Here is a 22,500-nt window from a genome sequence, read left to right on the forward strand (position 1 = left end):
TTGCTGTGTAACTCGTATAGTGCCTGGTTTGAGGTGTTTCGCTTTTACAGGCGGACCGTCGGGTTGACATGAAAAAAATATTCCAGACAAAGAAGTCTTGTTTGCTTAGTTCAAGAAATCTAATCATTAGCGATACTTTTTAATTAATTTTAAACAGTCTAATTAACTGAAATCGTTTTTAAACGATGTCCCTAAAGATCTTGTCATTAATCTACAGAAGTCCATTAGTAAGAAAATTTTCTGAACACCTGAGCAGTTTCACAGTTGCACGGCAATTAAGTGAAAGTTTAAATAAACGATACGATTCGGTTAACTTATATATACACACACACACACACACACACACATATATATATATGTGTGTGTGTGTGAGTGTGTGTGTATGTGTGTGTGTCTGCAAACAGTTAGACTCGACGGTGCTCGGGATTGTAATCTATTATAATCTCATATTTAACGTTGACGCCATATATGATGACGTCATCTACTATGACGCCATCTACTATGACGTATATTATTAAGAAACACACAGAAACAAACACAGGAATACTGTTTATTTTCGCGCTTTTAATTTTGCCAAAGGTGACTTGTTTTTTCAGTTTTGACCTTTTAGCAGTTATTTTTAAAGGCGTAAAACAAAATCGAAATCGTTTTACGGGCCCAAATCCTCTATTTGTCAAATTTTAAGACTGTAGGCCAAAACTTCAGAGAGGAGTTTGGTAGAGACATTCCGCACACAAACACAGAAAAAGTCACTTATATATATATATATATATATATATATAGAGAGAGAGAGAGAGAGAGAGAGAGAGAGAGAGAAAGAAAGAGAGAAAGAAAGAGAGAGAGAGAGATAAACATATTTGTGTGCGCTATAACGTTATCACCATAAATGCTACGCAATTATCCACAATGTAGAAAAATATATAAATAAGATCATTCGCAATACTGAAATGAAATTAATCTAACTTGAAACAATAAAAGAAAGAATATTTCATTAATGAAAGTTCATTTTTTTTAGAATATGCAAATTAGTGCATTTTAATTTAGTCGTTTGCACATCCATGACTGAGTATATTAAGATGATCGTTTTAAGATGACTTTAATTAAGTCGAAAAAGTAGGCTTTTAATATCTATGTAAGTGCGAAGAAAAACTCAACTTACACACACACACACACAAAACATAACATGATATAATTATATATGCACCAGGTGCGCTTGAAAGCCAAATCACAACGTAATATTTCGAAAATAAAAAATGTTTTACTTCTTTTGAAATTAATAATTTATGAACATATTTCAAAGTCAAACACCATCCTCAGTATTTTGTACATTATTTTTTTCTTTCTTCTTTTCTCTTTCTTGCCATGTTGTAAAGTTGGACGAAAGAAAATTCAGTTAGTAAAGATCCGCACGTTGTCTCTGGGCGGTTGTATTTTGAAATGTCGGAACGGTACGTTGGCAACGCGAGATTAACGTCAGGGGTGTGAGTTCCGTTATAGAAGCGTTGATTTAATTATATACACTTGTGCCCGATATTATTCATACCCCTCCTTGAAAATTGAGTTTATTAGGTGTAACTTTGTAAGAATTTATTGTTTACGTCCATATTGATACATATTCTTAATAAACCTCTTCTGATCATTTTCGTCATTTTAAAATCTCGGGATACTTGTAATAAAAGAAATATACAGCTATTTATAAAATCTGCAATGTTCAAAAATAATCATACCCCCCTTATTTTTTCAGTATTAATCGAGTTTCTGACTGTTTGTTTCCTGTTTGATTCTTATTTTGAATGCTTTTATACAACCTTTGATTAATTTCATTTCGTTTTTTGCATTTTTCAGAAATTAAAATGATGTCAACTGAAAACCAATAAAAGAATAAAAATTATTAGAATGGGGAAGAAAAAAGAGCTTAGTAATGATCTTAGGACTAAAATTGTGAATTCACATAAGGATGGTTTAGGTTACAAGTCAATTTCCAAGAAATTTGAGGTTCCTACAGCAACAGTACAGAGCATCATCAAAAAATTCCAGAGCCACCACACAACAAACAACTTGATTGGTAGAGGAAGGAAAAGGAAACTGTCTGCTAGAGCCACCAGGAATATTGAAAGAAGTGTTAATGCAAATCCAACCACCACTACTAAGGACATTTTAGAAAATCTGGAGTCTTCTGGCATAAAAATATCAAGGCAAACATTGCAAAGGACTCTGCATGAAAATAGTCTGAAAGGAAGAAGACCAAGAAGGACTCCATTGCACACCGAAAACACCTTGCAGCACGCCTAAAGTTTGCTAGGACCCATGTGAATTCTTCAGAGTCCGTTTTCTCAAGTATTTTGTGGACTGACGAAACAAAAATTGAATTGTTTGGCCATATGGATGCTTCTTACGTTTGGAGGAAGAAAGGAGAAGCTTACAACCCAAAGAACACCATACCCACGGTGAAACATGGTGGTGGTAGCATAATGTTTTGGGGCTCCTTTTCGGCTAGTGGTCCAGGTAGTTTGGTCAAGATAGATGGAACCATGAAGAAGGAGCAATATTTGGAGATACTCCAGAAAAACATTAGACAGGATGCGGAGAAGCTCCATTTAGGACCAAACTGGGTCCTTCAACAGGATAATGATCCAAAACATACTGCCAAAATAGTCAAGAAATGGTTTGAGGATAATCAAATTAATATTTTGGAATGGCCTAGCCAGAGTCCCGACCTGAACCCTATCGAAAACCTCTGGCACATATTGAAAACTGAGGTTAAAAAGCGGAAACCTAGAAATTTGAGGGATTTGGAGAACTACTGCATTGAAGAATGGTAAAAAATCAGTGTTGATGCTTGTAAAAACCTTGTTGATAAATATCCAAAACGGTTACAGGCAGTTATTAAGAATAAAGGGCATGCTATTGACTATTAGTAAGAGAGGTATGAATAATTTTGAACTAGTGCCATTATTGTTTTTCTTTGTATACTGTTTCAAACTTGCATAATTTATTTATTTGTTGAGTTTAAATTAAATGTTTATGCTTGATTTATTGTTTGAAATCCCTTTAATATTGTCTACCTTCTGGTTTGAGCAATATTCTTATAGAAATGTCAAAGATCCGAGGGGTATGAATAATATCGGGCACAAGTGTATATATGTGTGTGTGCGTGTGTGTATGCATATATATTATATATTTATAATATAATGTGTGTGTGTGTGTGTGTGTGTGTGTGTGTGTGTGTGTGTGTGTGTGTGTGTGTGTGTGGTCACGAATAGGCTCCTATATGGTTGACTATTTTAAAAAAACTGATTACATATAATGGTAGATGTATCGAGACACAGGAATGGGTATATTTGATCTGGCAGAACGGTGGTTCATTAAAAATTAAAATTGTGGGGTGTGCGTTCGCGGCTGGTCCACAAAGTATGGAAATAAATTAAAAAAATAAAAAAAAACGCTTACAAAGTGTGTTTGATATAGATGTACATAAGAATACTTTGATAAGTATATTTTAACTTAAATAGGGATGGTATAATAAATTGTAGGGCCCGCGTTCGCGCCTGGCCTCCATAGAATGGAAATAGGCACAAACTTTAATAAAGACTTTTCATATCTATCTGCGTAAGTATACTTTGATAATTATGTTTCAGTTAGAAGAAATATGATATAATAAAATTATGGGGTGTTCGTTCGCACCTGGCCTCCATAGAATGGAAATATGTCACAAAGTTTAACAAGGTTTTTTAATATAGATCCACAGAATATTGTGATAAGTGTTTACGTGTGGACTAGGTATGGTATAATAAATTATGGCGTTTATCTGTTTTATTTTTACTTTCATCATATTTTGCTTTGGTTTTGATACCCCCAAATTCAACTCAAATTTACAACCCTTCCTTTTCATAAGCTATCATACTTTCATAAATCAGAGTCCATTTTCTGCAGGCTGTTTTTGAACCCAGTCAACGACGGGTACTTTTGCTAGTATATATATATATATATATATATATATATATATATATATATATATATATATATATATATATATATATATATATATATATATATACACACTAGTAGTTAGGGCCGAAATTGAATGATGATCAACGAATGTTTCACAGTCCCATATTTTTATTAAAATCGAAATCGGGAAATCGTCTATTTCTAAGTAACTTAAGACCGGATAAAATGTGTAGAGAAATAGTCATCAACCGGAAGTGTGAAAGCATACAACGAAAATGGTGAAAATAGCTGGAAAAAAAACTATAGAAAATCCTCGAATGCGGAAAGCAACCGACATAACAAAAAATGGATAACAAATAAACAAAATAAATGGGAAATAGTAAATACAGATATCCTGTGATACTAGTCTCGGCTGATAAGAACCTACGACGACGCAGTCATGCTCGGGTTGGTAACCCGGATTTTGGATAACTCGTCAGTATTCAACGTGCTATCGGCTCACTCGCTAAATCGTGTACTTTGTATTGTTTTATTTGCTTTGTTTTTTTCCGGGGGGTGCATAATCACGTTGACACACCGCTGGATCACTGAAGTTAAGCAACGTTGAACCTGGTCAGTACTAAATGGGTGACCATTTTGAACTTCCTGGTGCTGTATGTGCTCTCTGCTTATCTCAGCATTGTTTCCAGTCATCCTTGACTTTTCCTTGCCACTGAACTCAAACAGTGCCGATTCAGGAAAGGTCTGGTTTGAGATTGCGCAACCCTTGCCTTACAATTACACGCGCAGCTGCCTTATACAAGAGTTATCCTTTGTCTTTCAAGACTGAACGGAGGCATCGTATTTTTTTTTTTTTTTTTTTTTTTTTGGAGCTTTTTTTGTTTGTTTTTTGTTTTTTTTTGTTTGTTTTTTTCACCCCCCCCCAAATAAAAAACAAGGCATATTGCCACTTGGAACATAGAGGGCTATTATTTCGGATCGTGTCTAACAGAGGACTGTAGGGAGTTGAGCAGCGAGATGTCTGTTTATATTACATTTAAAGTTCTGCCTGTTAATACAGTAAGAGAAGCAGGAAACAGGGTAGGAATTCCAAAGTCTAGCAATACGAGAGAAGAAACTATTAGAGTAGTAGGCTTTCCGACATCTAGCAACTTCAACAGTAAACGGGGTGGAATTTTGCTACTTGTCGATTTTATCGGGAGTAAGTACGTCGAGGGGGCACAAGTGCTTCGAGTTCGTACGTCGAGAGGGCACAAGTGCTTCGAGTTCGTACGTCGAGAGGGCACAAGTGCTTCGAGTTCGTATGTCGAGAGAGCACAAGTGCTTCGAGTTCGTACGTCGAGAGGGCACAAGTGCTTCGAGTTTGTACGTCGAGAGAGCACAAGTGCTTCGAGTTCATTAGAGCGGATTCAATTAAAGTTTTTGTAAAACAGGACCATGTGTGCGACACGGTGGCGATGGGACAGAGGTTAGAACATATCAGGTAGTGCGGGACCTGTTAGATTTGAGATTCTTTTTGTGCTCAGTCTAAGAATGAGAAACTGGTAGTAGAGGAACCTGCCCAGGTGTGGCAACGATATCACATGTATGGTGGAGGGGGGTGACTTTGTAAAGATATAGGATGTTCTCTGGTGTGAGTAATTCATTATTATATTCAGTCAACAATGGAATTCTTTCAAGACGGGGATGATGGCGCCGTTCATAAACGCCGAAACAGTTGAAAGATAAACTTCCGGTTCTCTTCATGGAAATGCCGAGTTGTAAATAGGTCACAACGGAAAAATATTTCTTTTTTCGGCTGGAGAAGGTAAGATGACGTGTTAAACATAATATATAGAAGGCTATATGTCTGTCTGTCTCCATATTTTCAAACTCTATCTCCCCCTAAACTAAAAGTCGCAGATTAGATTTTTTACGGACAGTTCTTTTATGGGTCTTTAACCATTAAAATAGTTTTTAATGGATCTAAAATGGGTCAAAATTGAAAAAAAAAATCGTTATACGTTTTGTACATTCATCTTAGTTTATTTTTAATTTTTAATCAGTTCATATGTTACGTTTGTACAGTGGTAACGTCACCAGCTTTGAATGCTACAATTTTGCTTTCGGTTTCGATTCTTAGCTGATGGCATGCAAATACTTTTTTTTAATTTTGAAATCACGAGTCTATACGAAATCTGGACACATTAAAATATCATATTTAAGCGTATTTTATGACCGGGCAAAGCCCCCCCCCTTCCGCTAGTAATAATTGGTTTTAAAACAAAAAAAAAATGTCATTGGTAAATACAAATGTCCTGGGTAAATAGTGACTTCTACTAAAGTAATGATAAATCTGTCTTTCATAAAAACAACTTTTATCAGTAAACGTGGTTTAAATTATTCTCCAACTGTTATGAAAAACTGTTATAGGTTTTTAAAAACTGTTATAGGTAAACAGTATAGTATCTAACATATAATATAAGTAAGAAATGACTTGTGTAAAATTATTTCTCAAATTGTCAGATTTAAAATGTCTTATGGGTAAAAAAACTTATTGGTAATAAACTGTTATCATTTAAAAAAAACACTGTTATGGATACAGATAGATTTGTGCTAATTTTTTAGTGCCATGAATAAAAACTGACTTTTGTTAAATTATGTTTTAAGCTCTTATGTGTAAAAAAATTGTAATCGCAAAAACTGTTATGGGTAAAAACTGACTTGTAATAAATTATTTTAAACCGTCATGCTTAAAAATTAAAAACTGCTGTTGATTAAAAAACTGTTATGGTAAAAACTGACTTGTAATAAATTATTTTGTAAATTGTTGTTTAAAATGCGTTATAGTAAAAAAAACTGTTGTGGATTAAAAAAACTGTTCTGGGTAAAAAAAATGACTTGCAATAAATTATTTATTAAATTATTATGTGTAGAAAGTGTTATAGTAAAAAACAGCTATGGATTTTTTAACTGTTATGGGTAAAAACTGACTAAATGCTTAAAAAGTAAAAACTGTTATCGATTAAAAACTGTTACGTGTAAAACTAATAATAAATTATTTGTAAATTGTAATATTTAGAACGTGTTATAGTAAAATAAACAGTTGTGAATTTAAAAAAAACTGTTCTGTATAAAAAGGTTTGTAATAAATTATTTTGTAAATTCTTATGTTTAGAAAGTTTTATAGTAAAAGAACAGTGGTTGATATAAAAAAGACTGTTATAGATAAAAAATGACTTGTAATAAACTATTTTGTAAATTATCATGTTTAAAACAGTTGTGGATTAAAAAAAAACTGTTATGGGTAAAATCTGACTTGTGATAAATTATTTTGTAAATTGTTATGTCTAGAAAGGGTATAGCAAAAAACTATAAAAAGTGGCTTGTATTTAGCGAATTGTTTACAATAGTTTTTTTTTAAATTCAGCATTAAATAACTATAAAGGGTTGATATGCCGTAAAATGGACGAAACAAGGCAATCTTTTTGCACAGTGTTGTAGCTGTACATTAAATGGTGTAATAATGGTTGTCAAAACCAATGAATGAAACCCAAATTTTACTTACCTTTTCTCCTCTGGTTCGAACGAAACGGGATGACTAAATCTTTTGCCAGATATAGATATATATGTATATCTCTATCTAATATATATAGAGAGAGAAAGAGAAAGATGTATAACGAACAAAGATGGGGTTTGAAGAATTTAAAACAATTTCCCTCGCTCGTCTTTAATAGGTTCTTTTATGATTTTAGTCGGTGCGTGAATTAATGGAAACTTCTTTGCAAGCTGCGCGAACAGAGACACCTTGATGATTATCAAAAGGTTTAATAAGGAAAGCTTCCTTTTTTCACGGAGAACCAGTTTATGTGTATAGTTTAATGGCGGAATTAAAGTGATATATTAATTCATTTATTTCAATCTTTTTTTCTTCTTCTTCTTCTGTTTATTTCACTTTCTCTGTTGTAACTCCTTGTTTACTGTATATATCGCTTACAATCTCTCTTTCCTTCTCTCTATCTCTTTCTATCTCTCTCTCTCTCTCTCTAACTCTCTTTTAAATCTCTTTCTCTCTCTTTTCGTTTCGCTTTGTCTCTATCTATCTATCTCTCTTTTGACTGTCTCTTTCTATTTGGTTTCCTTTTTCGTATTCTTTTAACTCAAGTTGATTCTCGTGGTACTCTTTAGCGAAAATCTTAGCGACTTCAATCCCCGATCCAAATTTCTTTAACAAAGTTGGAACCACATTTATAAGATATTCTAATAACGAACCAAAACTAACAGAAACAAGGCCGTCCCCCCTAATACAAAAAAGGCGTGGCATTTGCCAACGACAAAATCTTACAAAACGATCCGAAATAAAAAAAAAAAACTGTCACACACTAAAACCATACCATTTTAAAAACTGATGCGTATAGTTTACCTTTTTCTGTTATTTTTTATAATCGTGGGTGTTCTTTGATCTGATTGGTCAACTAGAAAGTATATTAAACTCAAAGCACCGCCCTCTTGTCTGCTTTCAGGAATGGACTAATCAAATTCGCTTTGACGAAGATGAATTCAGTGACGTTTAAACTGTCATTACTTTGCATATCATAAAACAAACAAAAATATGACGTCATATTGCCATTCCTTATTTAGTATAAAATCATGACACCGCTAGCTGATCCACTAACACCCACGCATCAATTCCCATCCAGCCGCCTCATAAATTGTACACTTTCTAAATGATTATATGATTCTAGTTTTTACAAAAGTAATAACTGCGAATACTATATATATATATATATATACACACACACACACACACACACACACACACACACACACACACACACACACATATATATATATATATATATATATATATATATATATATATATATATATATATATATATATATAGGCAGCATTTTGTATCTATGGCATATTTAATTCCATAAAATAGGCGGTTTTTTTCTATTAATTCTATTTTCGATCCTTCCCTACTTCCGAATAACAGTCTTCACTTCTGGCTGATGTAATCGCATTTATCATAAGTTTGAGTACTTTCCAATCCTTCAGAGTTCAGCGTTAGGGATGAACTGGTTTTTAACAATTTATTTATTTTTCTCATTAATAGAATTAATAAACAAAAACGTCTATTCTATAATGATATATATATATATATATATATATATATATAAAACAAAGATAACTTCTCTCTATAAAAGCACTTAGTGAGTAAAAAGAAAGAAGAAAAAATAACACAGAATATTTTATAAAATAAATAAATCAACAATCTCATCAATATATATATATATATATATACATACATATATATATTGAGTTCGTGTAATTCAGTAAATTTTCATATACCAATGTGTTTTAAGCCAAAAAGAGTTGACTTAAGGAGTAAGCTACAAAACTATCATATTTCATAATCGAGCATTAATATACTGTGAAAGCAAAATCAAGACTTCAAAAAGGGTGTTGATGGCAACAAAAAGTGTATTTCATTTTACGTTACAATTGTTTCCATGTCCAGTCGAACAATTTCAAACATTATATCGTTTAAAAAAATTTCCAAAACCAGCATTTCTTCAGACTTTATGAATAAACACACTTTTGACAATAGAGCCTTTTTTGAAGAGAAAGAGAAAAAGAAAAGAAAATTTTCCTTAATGAGAAAAGCATGTGAGAAACATTTACCTTTGTTATAGATATGGAAAAGCCAATTTAAATATTAATATATCACCTAATTTTCGTATCCTTATTTAAGAAGAGAGTCATGAGAAGTTTTCACAGAAAACCCTAAACTATTTTTAAAAAAATGTTTATATATCGCTGAGTTGCTAAATTAGATATCGCTGTTTCTTTATTGCACAATAATTAATTTTTTTATAAAAAGAATTAATTTTTATTTCTATATTTATGGTATGGCCGTAACAATCTTGCAATAAGGTTACGGTTAATTTTAGTTTCGTATTAGTGGCAAGTAATGTTTACAGGTTATCGTTATTATAGTACTTAGATTTAAGACCATTTTAGGTTTGAAGTTTAATTGAATATGAGAATAAATAAAAAGGCTGTATTATATATAAATCCTTGTATAACGTTTCGAGTGAGGTATTCTAATCTATTTATTATTATTTAATGTTTAAAATTTATTGTCATTCTACTTGAATATGCTTTCATATCGTTTCTAAAGACAGTTATGAAGGGAGATAATCCAATTATGTTGTTAAGTACTGCTAGTTAATTCTGTTGCAAACTGAGTCGATGTTTATTTCCTATAACAGCTAAAGGGAGATAATTCAGGCCGTTTTGATGTTTTCGGTTCATTGATTACTAGAAGGCGTCTATGATTTAATAATTAATTCAATCAGACAGCAGAACGCGCTACAATGGCTTATTTAACAAATTAAGGATATAAATTATGTTTTCAATCTTAAAAAATTGTTTTTTACCCATGGGTTTAACCCACGTCTGTTATTAATCGCTTATGCTGCTCATGCCTTATAATTTGTGTGTTGTATTCTTGAGTATCTAAATAAAATAGTATATATCCTCTAATTATTATTCTGGCAGCAAAACAACCCAATAGCTACAGATATGTTTCACTCCGATGAGAAGATGTCTACTCTTGCATTTATGGGTAAAAACATTTAGAACATGTACATCTATATCAAAAACACTTGTAAACGTTTTTTTTTTTTTAATTTTTAAATTTTTTATTTCCATACTTTGTGGACCAGGTATGAACGCAGACCCCACAATTTTAATGAACAACCGTTCTGCCAGATCAAACATACCCATTCCTGTGTCTCGATACATCTTCTATCATTATATGTAATCAGTTTTTTAAAATAGTCAACCATATAGGAGCCTATTCGTGACCACACACACACACACACACACACACACATTCAGCTTTATATTATAATATATATATATATATATATATATATATATATATATATATATATATATATATATATATATATATATATATAATGAGTGCTAGCGGTACTTACAGGGAATATTGTGCTATTAAGAGTATGCGCGTTTGTCTCCTAACTGTTGTTTGCTGTTTCGGCTGTAGGAGAAAGGCTTTCCTTGCGACATTCTTCTGGGGCTTGTATCGTAGTACTAATTCCTTAGCCGGCGTCTACCGTAGCAATAAACAGTTTTAAAGAGACGGAGCCCTAAATGTTTGAGTTTATGTTTGTTCAGGTGATTACTAATGTAGCAGCGATTGGATTTAGTTGTTGGCCTATCTATGCTGTCTTTAAAGGGACAATAGATTAAGGACCACATAGCCTCATTTAATGGATTTAGGAGCTCCTTATTCTCAATTAATGGATTAAAGACCGCATAGTCTCATTTAATGCATAAAGAACCTCATAGTCTCATATAATGGATTAAGGGCCTCATAGTCTCATATAATGGATTAAGGACCTCATAGCCTCATATAATGGATTAAGGACCTCATAGTCTCATATAATGGATTAAGGGCCTCATAGTCTCATATAATGGATTAAGGACCTCATAGTCTCATATAATGGATTAAGGGCCTCATAGTCTCATATAATGGACGAAAGACCTCATATATCATTTAATGGATTAAGGACCTCAGTGTCGTTTACTGGATTAAGGGCCTCTTAGTCTCATTTAATGGATTAAGAACCTCATAGTTCCATTTAATGGATTAAGGACCTCTTAGTCTCATTTAATGGATTAAGGACATCTTGAGAGATAGCCAGCATCTGGAAACAGGTCAAAGCCTTGCTTCGCGAATGATGCAGAATTACTCAAGAGGGCTTCACGGGGCCCTGGAGTTCCGTAAGTGGAGCCAAGGGGCCCAGAAGCCCTTTCTTAAATGCTTTATATAAAAAGTTTAATGGCTTCAGACATTTAATCATTGACCCGTTTTACTGGAAAAAATATGAGGCACACACTACATAGTGTACAGAGTTTCAGGATGGTTAATGGAAAAGAAAAATAAATCAACGAAAAAATGTAAAATTTTTTGATTAATCAAAAAATAGTTTGTAAACATTACCATTAGTTAGCGCTTTTTTTTTAAATTACATTTTCACCCCAAACAAGGAACATTGCCACTTTGAGTAGGGGGGCTACTATCAGGAACCTAAGTTGCAGAGGTACTATGTAGGGAGTTTTGCAGCAAGATGTTTGTTCACATTACGCTTGTACTTCTGCATGTCAGTACCGTTGGGGAAGCAGGAAACCGGAAGAGAATTCCAAAGTCTTGTAGGTGTGGTGAAGAAGCTATTAGAGTAAAAGTCTTTTTTACATCTAGGGATCTCAACTGTGTAGGGGTGGGACTTTGCTGCTTGTCGGGTTTATCGGGGGTATTTTTGTCGAGGGGGTACAAGTGCATGTTGTTCGCCCGAGAATATACCATTAAAATACTTGTAAAACAGGCAGAGGGATGCAACATTTCGTCGGTGGGACAGAAGTTTAGATGACAGGTCGGGACCTATTCGATTGGCGACTCTCTTTTGGACCCTGTCCAGGAGCGAGAGACTAGTAGCAGTAGCCCAAATGTGACGGCAGTACTCCATACATGGAAACTGACTTTGTAAAAGTACAGAATACGTTCAGGGGTAAGTAACTTTCTAGCACCCACCTTCTTTGCAGCAGCTTACCAATGATCTCAATGTATTTATTCCAACTCATGTTTCCTGTGAACGTTAAGCCAAAGAGCTTGAACGAAGTGCTCTCAGGTAAAGTATCTCTAGCGATAAGTAAGTTGGTAAGGTTTCATGTAATTATTAAAGGAAACAAGCTTTGTCTTGGCAGCGTTAAACGTTACCATCCATTTTTTATCCCAATTTTACTGCAAACTTTCCTCAAGGGTTTCGGCCATTACCTTAGATATGTGCTCATTAGTTTTCCCCCACGTGCCTGATATAGAGCGTGGTGTCATCAGCAAATATACCCATCTGAGAGACAATTTTATCAGGTAAGTCATTTATGAATATCAGAAATAACAAAGGTCCAAGAATCGATCCCTGAGGCACACCCGCATTTATATCAAATTTTTTTGGACGTACGCCCATCGAGAACAACCTGGAATCTTCTCTCATTTAAGAAGGATCTAAATATGCTAAGCATTCGTCCAGTAATACCATAAGATTTTATTTTCATCAGAAGACCATCGTGCCATACCCTGTCAAAAGCCTTAGATATATCAAGAGCTACTGCCCTCCCCTTCCTTGCTCCGCCGTGAAAAACATTTACCCTGCTCAGGGGCTCCATGGTGTCCCACAGTTTGAGAAACCCTGATCTATCGGATTTGTTCTATGAAAAGCAACTCTAAACGTTTAACCTTTTCTCCCTTGAGCATAGATGATTACGCGAGGATCTCATTTAAGCCTGCAATTTCCTCAATGGTCATTATGATATACCTCAATAGTTATTATGATATACCTCAATAGTCATTATGATATACCTCAATAGTCATTATGATATACCTCAAGATCTATTATTCACTCCTGCACTGGAAAGAGTTCTATGCGGACACTACAAGAAACTATTTCATCACCGATTTCAATTGAACCGAAGGATGGCTGCGTTCTCGATCAGAAACCATGGACATTGGAATAGACTTCCAAGTGAACTAATATGGATGCCTCCGTTCAGTCTCGAGAGACAATGGATACCCCCTGTAAGAGTAGCTGCGCGAGTAATTGTAAGACAAGGGTTGCGCAAACCCCAACCGCACCTCTCCTGAATGCTTGAGTCCAGTGGCAAGGAGTCCAGGATGGCTGGAAACAATGCCAAAATAAACGGAGGGCACATACAGTACCTGGAACTGAAATTGATAAAATGGTCACCCATTTCAGTACTCTCCAGGCTCAACGTTGCTTAACTTCGGTGATCTAACGAGAACCAGTGTGTCAACGTGATTATGTCGTATATTTTTAGCGAAGTAATAATTGCTGCGACAATTTAAGGTACATTTGAAACAGGTGCTCGACTACTGTGTCCACTTCTCTAAATTTTTACCACTCTTTCTCTAAATGGTATTGAAGCACGATAGTTTTACCTTCTATCAAATAAACGAGCAGGCCGCCCGGCGTTGTCTGATCGTAAAATACACACAAATATTATATTTTAACTCATACAGAAACTGAGACATGTGCATGCGAGTATTATGTTTTCTTTTTTAACAGTTCACTTGTAAGTATAAAAGAATACTTGAGCTGAGATTGAAACCAAAACCTAAAAAAGTGTTTTCAAACCTACTTATACTTTACATAAAGAATCTGTCAAGTGAACGATTTACGCATGCACATTCGTGAAACAGTTGAAAAACAGATAAAAATCCGATGATCCCCAGTTTTTTCAATTTTGACCTCTTAGCAGCCCTTTTTTTCGGATGAAAACCGATTAAAAAATTTTTCACGTGTCTAAATACCTTATATACCAAATTTCAAGTTTGTAGATCAAAACTTCGTTGAGTATATAGGTTGAGAAGTGTCCTTGAACACCCACATTCTCACTTTTATAGATATATAGATTAAATTGAATTGAATTGAATGGTCTCTATGACACCCAGCTTTGATGATAGGAAGTTCGATATGTCCGATATGTAGATATGATTACGTAGTTTCGTTGTGCTATATGCATAGAAGAGAGACGTCGTGTCTGGTGACGTTTTCAAAACTCGTATCTTTTAAAAGATAGGAACTTTGTTCACTTGATTGGGTTATGTCCACATCAATGTATGTGTTGATATTTCGTCTAGCATTATACCAAACGTGAATTAATCAACGTTTGTTTCCATAAAGCTTCTTTTTTTTTTCTCCGATATACTTTGATCACACAAAATAAATATTATGTTTTTTTTTTTAGTTTTTTTTTTTTTTTTTTAGATGAGGATGAATAATTTGAATTGTTCGGACTATTATTCTCATCTGAAGTGTTATTCTCTCAACGTTTTTGCCGATATAATCTTCGACCTCTTTTTTTTTCATTTTTTTTTCATTTTTTTTTTTCATTTTTTTTCACTTTTTTTCATTTTTTTTCATTTTTTTTTCATTTTTTTTTCATTTTTTTTTTCATTTTTTTTTCATTTTTTTTTTCATTTTTTTTTTTCATTTTATTTTTCATTTTTTTTTTTTTTCAGAGATATCTTGTCGAACTCCGGCATCTTTATGTCGGACACGGAAATCTTCACGGAATTCCGAACGAAACCTTTATTCAATAGAAAGGTGAGTGTACTCTCGTTCTGTCGATCATGATCGGGTAAAAATTTTAGGTAAATCGCAATTGTGTTATTTATTATTTATTTATTTTTTTAAATTTTTAATATCGCCCGCAATGAAAGAAAGATTCCTAGGTTTGACAAAATGTACTCCGGGATGGGAGCGAAAGTTACATCAGGTGAAACGTTGTGAGAATAACACTCAAGATGAAAACACTAGTCCAAATACTCGAAATGCAAAATAAATGTTAAAATATTCCTTAATTAAAGTAAATGAAATAATTTGAGCAGTTGGTTTATAGCATATCAACTCATTTTGGGTCCCATATCACAATACTTATTGCTAACGATGTATCTAGCGTTATACTAAGGCATATATAATACACCGTTTCATGGATAAGGGGTGTGAAGCTAAAACGATATAGCTTAGCGTATACTAACCTCAAGCCGGTCCGGCATTGTAGTCTTCTTAGGAAACTAATTGTTCTCCTACAGTTTTTGAACCGAACAAAAGCCAAGTTGCTTATTTGTAACGTTCGTGTTCTCTCTAACGGACTCAAATGCTGTATGTAAAGGCAGTCGCAAAGGAAATTAAAACTTTGACGCAAACTTTCCTGATGCAAGAAAAAGTTATTTACTTTCTTCGCTAAACACATAGTCGCCGACACGTATTTACCACCCATATGTTCTCTTTTTCTTACCGCCACGTCAGCCGGCTCTCAATACACGCTACCAGACATAGCTAGATGCCAACACACGGCACCAGACCAGACACAGCTGGCTGTCAATATACGGTACTAGACACAGTTGGATGTCAATACATGAGACCAGACACAGCTAGCTGTCAATACACGGCACCAGACACAGCTAGCTCTCAATATACAGTAACAGACACAGCTGATTTTCAATATCCAGACACAGCTGACTCTTAATACACAGCAGCTCTCAATACACGGCACCAGGCGTAGCTGGCTCTCATTCAGAAGTGTAAGATGAAGAGACGTCGCGTGCTTGCCAAGCGTAACTTCCTACTCGCCACGCGTCTTTTTCTTTTTCTTTTCTTTATCCCTTTCTCCTTCCGTTCCGAGCTCTATGCATATATATGGATTTCGTTCCGTGACGTCAGACCTACGTCACGGCTTAAAATACTGACTCGACACGTCGTTTTAATGGCGGAACCAGACTACATTACATATTTACCCTAACCCTAACCTTGTCTTAAACTAACTCCAACTTAACCATGACATAGCTCTTTATTCCAGACATTGAACACACCCACACACGCACACTCACACACACACACACACACACACACACACACACATACACACACATCCAAGAAGATGGCAGTCATGGTACTCTCGCTTCTCTTATTTTTACCTTTAGTTCTCATATTCCATGAGCAATGTTTCTGACAAAGAAGGAAGAATTGCTGTTTTCTAGGTCATAATCTATTCCATCTAACACTTACCGTTGTCAAGTTTGTGACCTTGAAGTATTATTTTTAGAGCCTTTTACATCAGATGACTTTATGCCTTGTCTGGAGAAATTTCTATTTTTAAAAACATTCTTAGAAAATGATCTTTAAATCTATGAAAGAGTTTACATTTAATGAACCTAAAAGAAATTTTATTTTCTTTCAAGAAACCTTTCCAACCACCTATTTCCGTGACTGATACTTTTAAACCCTCAAATTCAATAGGGATTGTAGAAATACAAAAGAGATACTGACAAGTCTGCGGCAAAAGCGTGGGATCCCTCTGTCGGGATTGTAAACTTTTCACACTTGCCTATATCTGTACAGCAGAACCCCGGGATATGGTGGTCCCGGGATACAGTTTTTTTTTTTTTTTTTTAGGTTACGATGTGGAATACGATCTTTTTCGGCCCCTGGTTTCAATATTTACCCCGCCTTACGATATTATTTATAATGTTATTTGCTTATATACATGTGTATTATACACTGTATTTTGTTACTTATTTTGAATATGCACTGTATAAAAAAAATTACTCAGGCCCTGCCATACGGCGATTTCACCATACGATCCCAACCACAGAACGGATTTAATGCCGTATCCTGGGGTTCTACTGTATAAAGGCACCATTCGTCTGTGCATAGAATTTTTTTTGTTACATCTGGACTGGTGCACCAATCGCTTGTTTATTTCTCTTGGTCAGTGTATAAAAAGAGTCTACCGCACTTCATCCCCTGTCCCATCGCCACAATGCTGCATCACTGTGCTTGTTTTACAAGTATTTCCGCCGAATGTGCCCTTACCGTACTTTTATCCTCACCTTAACGTAAATAATTCTGACAAATCCGACTAGCAGCAAAATTTGTAACTTTAAATGTAATGTTAACAAAAACCTTACGACACAAATCCTCATTCAGGATGCCTCCTTAAATAGTGATCCAAACCCGGTAGCCTTGTAGACTTATCAGTAGCATTATGCCTTAAGTAATAAAAAAAATAAATGAATAAAAGAACATGATTTTGATATTTCAGCTTCTCCAGCAGTGAAGCCTCGGCTAACATGAGTAACATTTGTGCGACGAACGAGGCGTCAAACTAAAGTATTAATTAGCACTTTTCTTTCGTCTGTTACGCTTAAACAATTTCAGAGATGAACGCGTATATTAATTGCTTGCATCTTTGTACCTGTCCACGGATGTATGAAAAAAAATGATTTTTGCCTGTTGGACCCTCTGTCAGCTGTTTGGAAATAAAATTGTCATCGCACACGCATCCTAAGTACATCTTACTTCGGGTTCGTCTTATATTCTTTTTTTTTTTTTAAATAGCATGACGACAATAGAAAAGGAAGAATAAAATTGCAAAGTTGTAAATCAGCCGCTTGGAAGCGAGCCGAAAAACACGTTTTTTAAATCAGAATAGGTAAAAGCATATCATTACCTCCCTTTTCTCATAAACGCCCCCTCTTATACAATTGCGTTCGATATGATAATACGACATTCTATACTAGACATCGAACACGCATATTTAGTTTGGGGGGATTGCACCTCTATAAATTAATTAGTAGTCGTAAACGTAGAAATAAAAACAAAGATATCTTTTAAAGCAAAACAACGAAAAGTTGGACAGTGTTCAAGTGAAAAAAAGAAAAAGAGTTGGACGTTATTTGGTTGTCGCAAGTCGGTCAGCAGCTATCTTTGGACAAAGATCGTCGATGGACAGGTACAGAAGAGAGAGAGAGAGAGAGAGAGAGAGAGAGAGAGAGAGAGAGAGAGAGAAATGAGAGACGAGAGGTCTGTATTCAATGCTTACCGAGTTCTCTCTGCTGACAAATCGTTTGGGTTGCTTTATTTAACGGCAGATCAACTTTTTATTATTTTATTATTATTATTATTATTATTATTGTTGTTGTTGTTGTTGTTGTTATTATTATTATTATTATTATTATTATTATTATTATTATTATTATTATTATCATCATTTAGTACCGAATTCCTTATGTGAGTTATATAATTTGACTTATTCAGTAAATAAAGCCAGCCTTTTGGGTCATTAATTAATAGGGGATTTTTTTTTTTTTTTTTTTTTTTTTTTTTTGCCAGGGTCAAGTTAGATTGAATTAGAATTATATTTTCTTAACTGTGATTCCCAAAGGGGCTTCCGAGGTTCTTTGGGGGAACAGATAGAATCAATGGGCCGTGCAAACTGGTTGGACAATGCGTGGCCAAATCGCTAAGAAAGGACATTGATTCGCGAAAGAAAATAAATATTTTCTTTATTTGTGAGGAGGTGGCTAAATCCTTACAAAATGAACTCCAATGTGTAGTAGAATGTAGTCATAGGTCTGTCATGCTTAAGTTAAAAATAGCAAGATTAAATGAACACACCTTGACACTTTATCCGTTTCTCTGACGTCATCTTTGTTTTGCTTTGTTGTTGTTGTTGTTGTTGTTGTTGTTGTTGTTGTTTTCTATTTTTTTCTTTTTTTTTTAATCTAAAAATATGGTTTCGGCTGAAAAACCCAATTCAATGGAATTACCGAAAATATAATTAGAATCGATTGTGACAGTTGCGCGCTGGTGAATTGAATGATAATCTGGACAATATAATTATTATTTCGTGAGTCAGGAAGGAGATATTTTCGAGCTCCGTTGCTCTTCCTGAGATTGCCAAAATAATTGCAGCATCTCTCAGGAACAACTCCGCAAAAACCCCCCAAAAAATGTTTTAAATTACTTCATACACTTTGCATTACTTGTTATTTCGGCGTTTCAAAGAAAACGATTGGAAAAAGAAAGTGTTTTTTTTTCATATCGACGACGTTGCTGACACTCGCCTACACTCAAAAGCTTTCTTTTGTTTTTTTTCTTTTTGTTTTACGGATAATTTTTGGTTAGTTTGGTAGTTTTACGAAATTTAATCTGAATGAATTAAGATATAATATTAATGCGTATTTTACGACCGGACAACGCCAGGTGATCGGCTATATATATATATATATATATATATATATATATATATATATATATATATTAGTGATGGGAATATTTTTCCCGATTCTGGTACAATTACCGATTCTGTCCAAAATTCCCGATTCCGATACAATTACCGATTCTGATTTCGATTTTTTATAACTCTCTAAATACTTAACTATATAATATTGCCATTTTTCTTGAATACCGTAAAAACATGTTAATTTTTATTTTTATTTCGGACTATTAGTCTCATCTTTATTAGTTGTTGTTTTTGGATCTTTTTATTGGTTCACAACGTTTCGGCCAACTTCCTCTGGCCTTCGTCAGGTGGTAACCGCGACGGATAGGAACTTCGAATCTCCTAACTGCAACAACTACGGATGCCAGTGATGGCTGAGAATGCAGTTAGGAGATTCGAAGTTCCTATCCGTCGCGGTTACCACCTGACGAAGGCCAGAGGAAGTTGGCCGAAACGTTGTGAACCAATAAAAAGATTAAAAAAAAAAAAAAACAACAACTAATAAAGAAATAAAAAATAAAAATTAACATATAATGCTCATCTCAAAAAATAGAATTCCAATTAAGGAATAATATATATATATACCGTAAAAACACATTTTAAATGTGCACATATTTTCTCAAACGTAAGAACACACATGGGGGGGGGGCTATCTATAGATTTTAGCTTTACTGGTAATTTAAAATCAATAATTATTATTTATTTTACCAATACTACCAGCAGTGTAAGTTTTTTCTTTAAACAAAATCAAATAAAAAAACATTTATATATATATATATATATATATATATATATATATATATATATATATATATATATATATATATGTATATGTATATATATATATATATATATATATATATATATATATATATATATATAATTATTATTAAATACCCACAGACACTAGTGTTTCATCCTTTCGGGAATCTTCAGTATAGGGTGTCACGATTAACACCATTTCATAGATTCGAACTCGGCTTCATTAGCAAGGACTATATCCATTCAGTTACCGTTAACCGCGAGAAATGTTGTGGAATTTTAAACATTTATTTTATTAAATGTTTTTAACGTCAGTAAGAGTGATTTAATCATTTTATATATATATATATATATATATATATATATATATATATATATATATATATATATATATATTTATATATATATATTATATTATATTATATTATTATTATTATTATTATTATTATTATTATTATTATTATCATTAAATAATAATTAACAATTAAACAAATCCCAATAACAACACATATAAATAAGCAAAACACAAAATACACTTACACCCTCACGCACTAACATATATATATATATATATATATATATATATATATATATATATATAGCTTAACCGCCATATATATTTTATAACTTACTAACTAGCTCTACCTACGTATTGAGCACTTTTGAAGTAAATACTTAAAGTTTACGCATAAATTTATACTTTCGTATATTAATTTTATATGAGTAAATGAAGTAGTTATATATATATATATATATATACATACATACATACATACACACACACATATATATATATATATATATATATATATATATATATATATATATATATATATAACTACTTCATTTACTCACATAAAATTAATATACGAAAGTATAGATTTATGCGTAAACTTTAAGTATTTACTTCAAAAGTGCTTAATACGTAGGTAGAGCTAGTTAGTAATTTATAAAATATATATGGCGATTAAGCTTAATCGCCATATATATATATATATATATATATATATATATATATATATATATATATATATATATATTTAAATAAGGGGGTAGTCACCAACAATGTGTATTTTTCAACATTATTTTATTATTCCGTGTCTTGATTTTCATTGAGAATTATGTTTAGATCATTGTAATAATGTTTTTAAATCATTGAAATCGTTTTTAACGCGTTTCAGACGTTCTGTGAAGCGTCCTCTTTAGAAATTATTTTCAAAATGTGTTGGAGATATAAAAATAGCATTTTCGTAGTTCATTTGAGGTGTTTCCAAGGGTGGGAAACATGTAAGTGTCTACTATTCATTGGAATGTTCAATTTTTATTACTCTTTTATTGGGCTGTGGTAAGGCCGCCGATATATATTATATTAAACACTAATACATACGAAATCTGCATAAAATTAAAATGTCATGTTTAAACATATTGTAAGACGGGGTAACGTCGGGCAGCCAGCTAGTGTTTATTATGTATTTTTCACATACATTGATCCCAGCTCAAGTTAATATTAAATTAAATATTATTTTTTACTGTCTTCTATAATACCTTCTTTTTTTATTATTATTATTATTATTATTATTATTATTATTATTATTTTCGTGTTTATTATCATTATTATTATTATTATTTTCGTTTATTATTATTATTATTATTGTTGTTATTATTATTATTTTTTTTTAATTTTTATTATTATTATTATTATTATTATTATTATTATTATTATTATTATACTAACGAGTCAAAATTATAAAGGCCAAAAACCGAAGATGAGGTTTTAGAATATTGTAAGTTGGGTAATGAACATTACTATGAGAGGATTGGAAAACGCCTAGCGAAATAGACAAAATCGTTCTTCTGAATTTATCGACCCGTGATTTCCACGAAGTTGGCTCGGTCTAGATCGGAAGCTGACGGAAAAAAAACGAAAACGGTCGGTCGAGCATTCCGCAATTTTTAACGAAGTTGCTGTTTGCTTTCAGCTAATACGAATCTATGAAAACTATTTTTTTATAAATTTGAAGGAGTAAAAAATTAATTTTAATCGCGCAGGTTAGGGTTAGGGTTTGAAATTAGGGCTAGGGTTGGGTTGGATACATGTTTATAATTTTATTTATTGTATTTCCA

The 22,500-nt window shown here is 33.2% G+C and overlaps 1 protein-coding gene across 6 annotated transcripts in view; it reads right to left on the reverse strand.

Moving 5' to 3' along the window:
* The window catches only part of LOC145265512 (uncharacterized), a 141,063-nt gene that overhangs the window by 76,880 nt on the left and 41,683 nt on the right, over window positions 1–22,500 (reverse strand). The window contains exon 1 of one of the 6 annotated variants that reach the window (XM_080121416.1): window positions 7,499–8,248. The exons of 3 other annotated variants lie outside the window; for them this stretch is intronic. The gene's annotated coding sequence lies outside the window, so the exon portion shown is untranslated. Of the gene's footprint in view, window positions 1–7,498; window positions 8,249–22,500 lie in introns of those variants that run through there. 2 more of the 6 variants (XM_080121414.1, XM_080121418.1) reach the window with 2 other exon arrangements.

The sequence above is a fragment of the Euprymna scolopes genome, chromosome 40 (genome assembly GCF_053919585.1).
Source record: "Euprymna scolopes isolate OS-2025 chromosome 40, ASM5391958v1, whole genome shotgun sequence".
Lineage (NCBI taxonomy): Eukaryota > Metazoa > Mollusca > Cephalopoda > Sepiida > Sepiolidae > Euprymna > Euprymna scolopes.